The sequence below is a fragment of the Oryzias melastigma genome, linkage group LG13 (assembly GCF_002922805.2).
Source record: "Oryzias melastigma strain HK-1 linkage group LG13, ASM292280v2, whole genome shotgun sequence".
Lineage (NCBI taxonomy): Eukaryota > Metazoa > Chordata > Actinopteri > Beloniformes > Adrianichthyidae > Oryzias > Oryzias melastigma.
In genome coordinates, this window is record NC_050524.1 from 27,107,192 (window position 1) to 27,116,717 (window position 9,526).

Genomic DNA, 9,526 nt, shown 5'->3' on the forward strand with positions numbered 1-9,526 from the left:
TCATCGGCTGTTCTGAACTATCTTTGTATTAAATTCCAGTGGTGAGGTATTATTGAATGCACTTTGTTCCCGAGAATTAGCTTTACATCAGTAAGGTCATTAAACTCTTTGTTGTGGGAGCATTTGGCTGTTCATCATATGAGATAGTCTTATGTACTGACTCCCAGCGTGAGCAGGAATCCCACGCATGGTATTTGCAGATAATTAGGCATAACTAATCATCCCACAGATGGTCAGTAATGATTTGACAAAAGCTGTGGCGCTGCAGGTATTTGTGTTACTGGAATCCCACAGAGGCTTAAGATAAAAGACTCTAAAGGGAATGGTCTACATGAGGTTCTACGCTTATAGATATAAAAGCAATAAAGTAAAAGTAGTTAATTTGATTCAGGTTCAAAAGATTAGTAAAGCTAATAAGCTTGATAGTATCATATTGAATATTGGGGGAACTTTACCTTTTTTTTTTTTTTTTTTTTTTTTTTACAGAACCTTAAAAAAGTTATTCTAATTTTTATGCTATACACATTTCTAACACTCGAGTTAGATCCTAAATTTCTGTCCTGTGTTCTAACAGCCCATTGGAACAAGAGTATACATGAACTAACCCTCCCAGTTAGAGAGAAGTATACTGTGGTAATACAAGCAAAAATTTGATACACGTGGATGCCAGGTCATATGAGGTTAAGGTCATCTTCATCACCTTAACCATTACAAAATGATGTCAATTTCAATTTAAACCAAGTCTTAAGTCGGCAAAAAACCTTAGATAAAGATCCACCTTTCAAGTAAGTCTTAATGAATTTTTTTTCTTACAAACCTACTTGTTTTCTAATTATTTATATTAAATGATTGAGTTGATGTCTTTTTGTAAAGAACTGAAGATTATTAGAAATTTCATCCTAATGCAGAAATCTATAAATTCTCTCAACATTTCTCCTTTAGAGGCCAAATGAAAAGTTTAAAGTTAGAGAAAACCAAATATAAAAGATGACACCTTAGAGGGGGAATGTACGTCTTTGTCACATCATTGAGTCAATCGACTTCATTTACTCTGATGGAGCGAAAAAAAAAAAAAAAAAAAAAACACTGCCATAGAAACAATGATAGTTATGCAGTACAAAGTAGAATGAATGGAGAGACTTTCAAGAACAGAACAACTTAAATCCAAATACATAGTGAAATAAAGCTCCATGGCTACTAATGTGCAAACATTTTTCAATTTCCCTTTTTTACTCATTCCATAAGCAAAATGGCTGAAAGGAACCTTTATAATTATTATAAAGTGCACAAACACAAAAGCACACAAAACCATATACAGATGTTGATTAAACCTTAACATTATGCCACTCAAAATTGTTTACTAAAACAATTTTTCATTACCTTTTCTTGACTATCTTTTATATCAAAAGTCTGATTTTATAACTTTTAGGATTGGAGGTAATTCTTCCAACAGACCTTGAAAATATGTATTGTACCTTTTTTTTCTTCTTTTTTTTTAACTTGTGCTAAATTTCTTTGTCATATACTCATAACGAGGAAATATCCCTTATTTGGAGGTACAATGAGCATTTATACACATGTAAGAGTGCAAGATTCAAGAGTCATTGTTGCATAATAATGGAGGTTGGAGTAAAAATATAACAAATAACCAGAAAAGTGTAGAGGAGGTGAGAATGAATCAAGAAGTTCAATAAAAATCTAACATAATCAATCTAATGTTTCTGTAGCTGCGCTGAAAAAAGTGAAACATTGGATCAATTAACAAAAGTTCTATCATTCGTTAAATTTAGAAATATGAGTTTTCATCACTGAGTTTGCGGTTTACTTGACTTAAATTTTTAATTTAACACAAACTTATATTTAAAATGTAACAAATTGCAAAACCTTTGTTAATTGATTTAATTTTTCACTTTTTACAGTGTAAAAAAGGTCAATAGTAGAAGAGCATTTTTCGTTGTTTCAGTTATTACTGGAGGTTTTAAGTTTTAAGTTTTGCATTAGATATTTATACACATCTGCTTCTCATTGGAAACGAGAAAAACTCGAAATCCCTTCAATGACAAGGCCATGGATTGTGTTTGGCACATCTACAATAGCCTACATTCTAAAAGTACTGAAATGATACATTAAGTCTGAGTTTATTTAACTGCACTATAAAGAGTATTTGAAATTTCCTTGCATAGGTAGGTGGGTCAACAATACAGCGTTCCTTGGTGCAGTGGTAGGGCGGTCGACTCCTGATCAGAAGTGAGCGGGTTTGACTCCCGCCTTGCCCGTCCATGTGTCGAAGTGTCCTTGGGCAAGACATTGAACCCCGAATTGTCTCTGGTGGGATGTTTGCGCCAGTGTTCGGCAGCGGAGCCACCACCAGTGTGTGAATGTGTGTGTGAATGGGTGAATGGGTCTGTGACTGTGAAGCGCTTTGGGCCCTCGAAGGAGGGTAGAAAGCGCTATACAAGTATACGCCATTTACCATTTATCGTTAGGATACGTTCCATAAATAGATAAAATCTGCAAAGTGGTATTATAGATGATTTAAGGCTGTAAAACTCTTCATTTCATATCATATACACTTTTCTCAGACATTAAGACTTTACAACTTTTCTCCCTTGTATAAGATTTTGAATTTCAAACTGGTGCTGCACGGTGGTGCAATGGTTAGCGCTCTTGCCTCACATCAAGAAGGCCCCGGTTCGAATCCCGGCTGGGGGATTTGCGACCTTTCTGTGTGGAGTTTGCATGTTCTCCCCGTGCATGCGTGGGTTTTCACCGGGGACTCCGGCTTCCTCCCACCGTCCAAAAACATGCTTCATAGGTTAATTGGTGACTCTAAATTGCCCCTAGGTGTGAATGTGAGAGTGAATGTGTGTTTGATTGAGTCCCTGCGACAGACAGACTGGCGACCTGTCCAGGGTGTACCCCGCCTTCGCCCATCAGCAGCCGGGTTAGGCTCCGGCATCCCCGCGACCCCGAAAGGGACAAAGCGGTCAAGAAGATGAATTAATGAATTTCAAACTGTCACAGAAAAAAGAACAGTATTATAGATATAAAGTAAAAATTTGATCGCAATCAAATATTTATGTATCAAAAAAAGTGTTACGAGACAAAAAATCTATATATCAAGCCTAATTACGCTTTTAGTCATGACTAAATGCCATTTATGAAAACTCTTAATCCTGAATCGACATATAACTGGCTTATAGCGTAATTCATAGTTTATTTTTATTTTTTTTAAATTGGCATTTTTGTAATTTTTTTCTTTTTTGTGCTTTTCTTATGTCTGTGCCATCAAAGCACCACATGATATAAATAGTAATTAATTTATATATACTTGGACAGCCATTTTGTCGTAGCAATAATTCATGGGCTGCTCAATATGACAGTTTGTTGCATGGATATCTTAATTTTTTTTATCTGGTTTGGAGCTTTCTTGAAAGAGTGTGTACATTTTCTATGTTTTGCTTTTAACCTTAGTACTCTCCCTTGTTCTAACACAGAGGTCTGCAACCTGTGGCTCCAGAGCCACATGTGGCTCTTTTATCTCTTCATGGTGGCTCTCTGGGTGAGGAAAAATAATATAATAGTAAGTTTTTTTAAGTTTTGTATTTTAGTTTACTAAGGAATTTTAGTCTATTTTGGAGTTTAGCTAGTAATTAAGCAAAAAGTTCGCTTTTTTTTGACTAATTTGGCCTCTACTGAGTTTTTTATGCTAATTTGAAGTTTAACTAAAAATTTAGCCATAAGCTAAAGTTTTTAGGTAATTTAGAGTTTAGTTTCTATTTTAGCAACAGGCTAACAATTTTTGAGTAATTTAGTTTATTGAGGAATTTTCGGCTATGTTGGAGTTTAGCTAGTAATTAAGCAACAAGCTAGCCAAAAGGCTAGCCAAAAGGCTAGCTTGTCATCTATTATTTTTACTTACCCAAAGGTAAAACTAAAAAAAATACAAATTTCACATTTTGAAAGATGTTAGTTTCTTTTTATATTTTTGCTTTTGATCGTGCAAAAAATAGGACTATTTATATTTATTATTTTAAAAAATGGTAATGAATTATCCAAATTTCTTAAAGGCTAAAGTAAATCTATGTGGCTCCTTCTAGGATTTGATTAGTAGAAAACAAGTCTTTTACTGTTAAAGTTTGCCGACCCCTGTTCTAACACAAAATCATCTGTGTTAATATGGTTTCTGAATTGATCTTAAAACTCAGGAAAAAATAAGATTTATCTTGCTAACAACAGTTTACAACTCTTTAAATTGCTTGAAAAGAGAAGCCTTCATACTACATAAAAAAGACCATCTTTTATGATCTATGTCACAGTAAATTCCCTAATAATTACAGCATGCATATGTCCTCTGATTAGACTATTACATGAGGAAAACATTTTAACCTACAGACTGAGAAAGCCACTTTTGAGCATGCAGTGAAGTGGGGCAGCCACAGGCATACGGTCCCAGGCACACATCAGTCACTCCTTCTGCCTTGTTCAGACATCCTCTCTATGATGATTACTCAATAAGGACTGTCTCCTGCTGCACACACATCCATTGTGCTTGCAGGGAGACAGAGGAGAAGCACATTTTTCTCAGTGTCTTCATTAAAGCGTCTATGTCTGCCATGTGCTGCTTTATATTTAATAATGATTAATATGGCAGTCCTCTTAGCCGTTTTGGGACAAAGTGCCTGCATCAACATAAAAAGTATGCAAGAATTTATATATATATAGCAAGTTTATAGCCTTCCTGTCAGCTGTGTTTCACTTCAATGATTAATGTTCTTTTTTAGAGCCTGATGTGATTTGATCCTGTTTTAATAGCTGTTCAATCGTACAAAAAAGCAGAAGAACTATTTTTAAACATTCTGAAAACTTACTTTGCAATGAGGGCACTCTAAAGATCAGTCCCAGGAGACGTACAGTTCTTTGGAACTTTATCACCTAATGTGGCAAAGTAATTGCAAGACTGGGAGTTTGAGATGACAACTAAAATGATCCCTTGGGGTGAAAATAAAACCCTCACAATGCAAATGATAAACAAAAAACAAAAAGGGGTGAAAATGGCATTTCCTAGTGATCAAATGTTTCTTATACTTTCATCCCAAGGACTGATAATAGTGTTAATTGGATTAAAAAATATATATATGTAAAGTGATGATATTTTTCATTATTATTATCTTTTTTAACCTTAATAGTCATGATAATTTTTTATATGCTAAGCTTTAGCTAACATGGACCCTATATATGTCATTAATCACCTAATTCTTCATTGATAGACAATTGCAACAGTATTCTCGCTGAGTGGATGGTAACTTGTCTCAATACCCCATTAAATATGTTGCTTGCTGAATGAAAGACAAACTTTTTTTCATAGAATATTAACAGAGGACTCCAGAAGTATTTAGACATTTTTTGATTTAAAAACTCTTATGAACATCTATAAAAGAACCAGGAAAAAAAAACAAAAAAAAACTTTAGGTCCCTAAATGGACTCAAAGCTCAAAATAATCATTGAAACCACAGTTGTTTAAATTTGGGAGGTTTCAGAAGTCTATTTAGGGACCTCATTACAGAAAACTATTTTTTATTTATTTTTTAATAATTTCACTATATTTTACTTTCGTATTTATAATAAACAGCCTCAGTGTAGAGGGTCAGTGCAACCTTTTCGTGGCGGCAGACAGAGACTGGATGAAAGCTGAGACCGGCTCCAGCAAACCCAAAGAACATGAAAGTACTTGTCCCAAATGAATGTTCACTGCGACAATGAAATATTAATAAAGATAATAGACCTTTGTTTCAAGAAAAAAAAAAAAAAACGTTTTTCAAAAATAATCTCATGAAAAGTTTTTTTTTTAAATAGCAAAGTAATCTTAGTTTGAGAAAACACGTCTTAGTGACTTAGTAAAAGTTCTTTTTTTAGAGACCCACTACAAAGAAAATTGTATTTCTTGGTGTTTTTAACATGTTCCTGTAGCATTTCTCTCATGATGAAGAGCATATATACAAAGACAATTAAGTTATAATTGCATTTCTGAGTATTTATTAAATTAAATCATGAAGCAGAAGCTTACTTGTTATGTAGAAAATAGACTGCTCCAAGTATGAAAGGGAAGGTAGGGGGGCTTGCTCCATGTCAATAATACCACCCACAACTCAGAGATGAATTTTGTAAGAAACCACTGCCACTCTGCAGAAACTATGCCCTAGAAAACAACACGTTTTGTTGATAATCACGATTAAAAGACACTGGAAATGGTTTGAAAATAGATTGAAAGCTGATTGAAGTGGGACTTCTAAGCTATAATTTTATAATTATGTGGCCTATATGGATTATGTGCTTAAACATGGGGATTTTAATAGAAATACTTTTGCTTATTTAATACAAAATATGAATCCTATTTAAATGTGAGATATGTATCTCTCTTAAATTTGTTGAAAATCTGCAAATTGTTTATTGGAAAAAAATAGGACTTTTATTCACCAAACCACAATATTGCTTCTCCTTCAAAAATAAAAAAATAAATAAATAGTACAAGATGTTCTCAAATTGTTAGTGGACTTATAAGAAAATTGCTTACACAGCACAATTGCTTTCCAGGCCGCAGAACTAAAAATATTTAGCAGTCTAAAAATTTGCTCTCCAGATTACTATTTGGCTTTAGGAACATATTGCCACTTTATTTCATTTTACAGCCTTAGACATTGCCTTATTTGACACCATAACCCATGTTGTGTAAATTGAAGCACTTATTCAGCATGGCATATGTTGACTTTAGCCATAGTGACTTGTAAAAGTCTTGCTTTGGGGCCCAATTTAAATCAGCACAGATATTTCTGTAAAGAATAACAGTCATAAGCTCAGTTTATTAGAAACATGATTTAGTTTGCAAAAGGAAAAGTTTACCCACAGTCTTGTATTTTAGGACACCATTTTTTCAATAAGCAGCATCTGCTGACTCATAATCCTTTTTTATACAGACAAAATAATTAAAAAGTGCTCGGTTTGACAGTTTTCTGCATCTCTTTATCCTTTCATTTGTCCAAATCGCTTTCACTGTGCAGACTAACACAATTAGCCTGAGTCCAGAGGGTTGTGGGCTAAGCAGCTGGAAAGATGGAGATACAGAGTAAAAACTGGAAGGCACATTTATTTATTTTTTTTTTCACATTTCTGCCTCCTTAGAATAAAAGATAATGAAATTTACATGCCATATATCTTTGAAATTATTTCAACACATTCTAATACGAATGTGCAATGCCTACATCCTAATTTGTTCTTATCTTTTCTTCAAAAAACTGATTTTACAGAATGGAACATTGCTGTTCAAAACATTGAATACAAGCTCTAGAAGGTTAAGGATGCTAAAGAACTGTGACTCACTTCAAAATATGGACAAACATTATGTTACCTGGTCCAAACTGAGACGGTCCAGTGAGCGGCACCAGTGGGAACCTGGCCATGGAGCTCAATCTGTTTAAAGTTGGCAGAATCAGTGATTGAGCCCATATGACCAACAATACCGTTCAAACACTCGGGGAAGATTGGCATGGATGTAAAATGAGAACAGAGATCAGAGTGGACTTCCACCACAGATGAAAGGACCATAAATACATCTTTCAAACCGTTTTATAATTGTTACTATATTACAAAAAAGATCAGTTCTTTTAAAAATTAAGGTTAACAAGTAGGGGGAACAATGCTTTGTGTGGCTGGGGTACATCCATTCCATCCCAGCTCTGCTCTGGTTCATGCTTAGGATTGGGCACCGAAGTTCGGTTCCAAGTAGGAACCGTTTACGCAGTTCTATTGAACCCAAAAGAAGCTGCTGCAATAAGTTCTGCATTTTGGTGCTAAGTTTCATTAAAAGTCTATTTGTCTTAGGTCATGTCAATCACTTCTACTCCGTTCAGTACTTTGAAGTCCTAACCAATCCTTCTGCCTTTCCTGCAATAGTGGGCGAGCTCATATAAGACCGCTAACGGGTCGAGCACGAGCTGCGCTCAAATGTTCGGCTGCATTTCACAGCAGGTCACAGAAGTTTGATAGGTCGCTGTGTCGCATCAGCCAATCAGGTACTCAGCTTTGGGCATGTGATGTTTTCAGTGATCTGATCAGCGATTAAATTACTAATCCAATACAAGCATTTTTGTTCCATCGCAGCGTGGCGTTTCTCCGAACTTCAGAGCTTGCTCGCTCAATATGCTGGCAGACAGACAGTCGCTGCGGAGAGCGGGATCAGCCAACTCGGCTCTCCTGAAATGTTTTAATTATTTTTGTCAAGACAATAATAAAAAAAAGGTCCCCTATTTTTTTCGCCCCTCTCGGGTTACACGGCGGGTCAGCCTTCAAACTCAGTCACAGAGACACAGAAACACAGTGGAAGCAGCTGTCAACAAGACACACCCCCCGAGTGAGATAAAAGCCCCGTGACCCCTCAGACGCTGGAGCCTTTCAGCCGTGGATCACATTTTTGACAGGTGCGAGCAGCGAATTCGCCGTGTGGTGAAAGAGGGGCGGGCCACCGTTTAGCGGCCCAGAGGTTGGGGACCTCGGATTTAATAGGAACAGCCAGCACTTCAAAAAAACGACGAAACCCAAAACATTATTTTCTGAAGCGGAGGTCTTAACCATGCGTCAATATGTGACGTCTTAGGAATGCGTTTAAATGGGAAGATTATTTTTTATAACTGAAGTACCAAAATTGGCACTGATTAGGAACCAAAACCAAAGAACTGCTTTGGCACCAAAACCGAATAAAGCCCAATTGGTGTTAATCCCTATTCATGTTGTGTTTGCAGGTTTTGTGTTTGTGGTTTTTTATCCCTGTCATAGGTGATGTCTGAATTCCCTCACCATTCCCACAAGACTTTTCAGTGTGGGACTATCGCAAGCCGTGGATTTTAATCAGCCATTTGTTAAATTGAAGACCTAATAATCATTTTACAAGACTATTTATGAATCCACTGTGCTTTGATGATTAAAACTTGGATCATTTGTATAAAAAAATGTAAATACATTCAGCACTTCATATGTAAAATAAAGAGCTCAGAAACACGCTTGCAGGACTATTGCTTTATTCTGCCCTTTCAATTCACATACCCAGAAGCCCATTAGCTGCTTTATGTCGTGTCTCTGTCTTGCGCAGAAAGAACAACAAAGGAGAATGTAAGCGGAGTGTAAACAGTCTAAAATAGTTAATTTGGCACAAGAATATTGAACATTCCCAAACTAGACCTCTTCAGACGTAAGCGCCACATAAAGTTGGAGGAGATCTTGTCTTAAATGGAGGAAGAAATGACTAGAAGTGGACAGCTGCAGGGATATTGATGGCTTCAACAAGAGGCTCTGCAGAGACCCTGCAAGCCCCCCATCAATGATTTAAACTTTATTCAACTGTAAATCAATCAAACAAATAAGCATCTAAACATTTAAAACGTTTAAACATTCAGCTTACCTGTTGAAACCCAAGATCCTTTTCACAGTTTAGTTGGTCTCCTGTTGCACAAGGAGTTCGGTTGCTAGACTGTC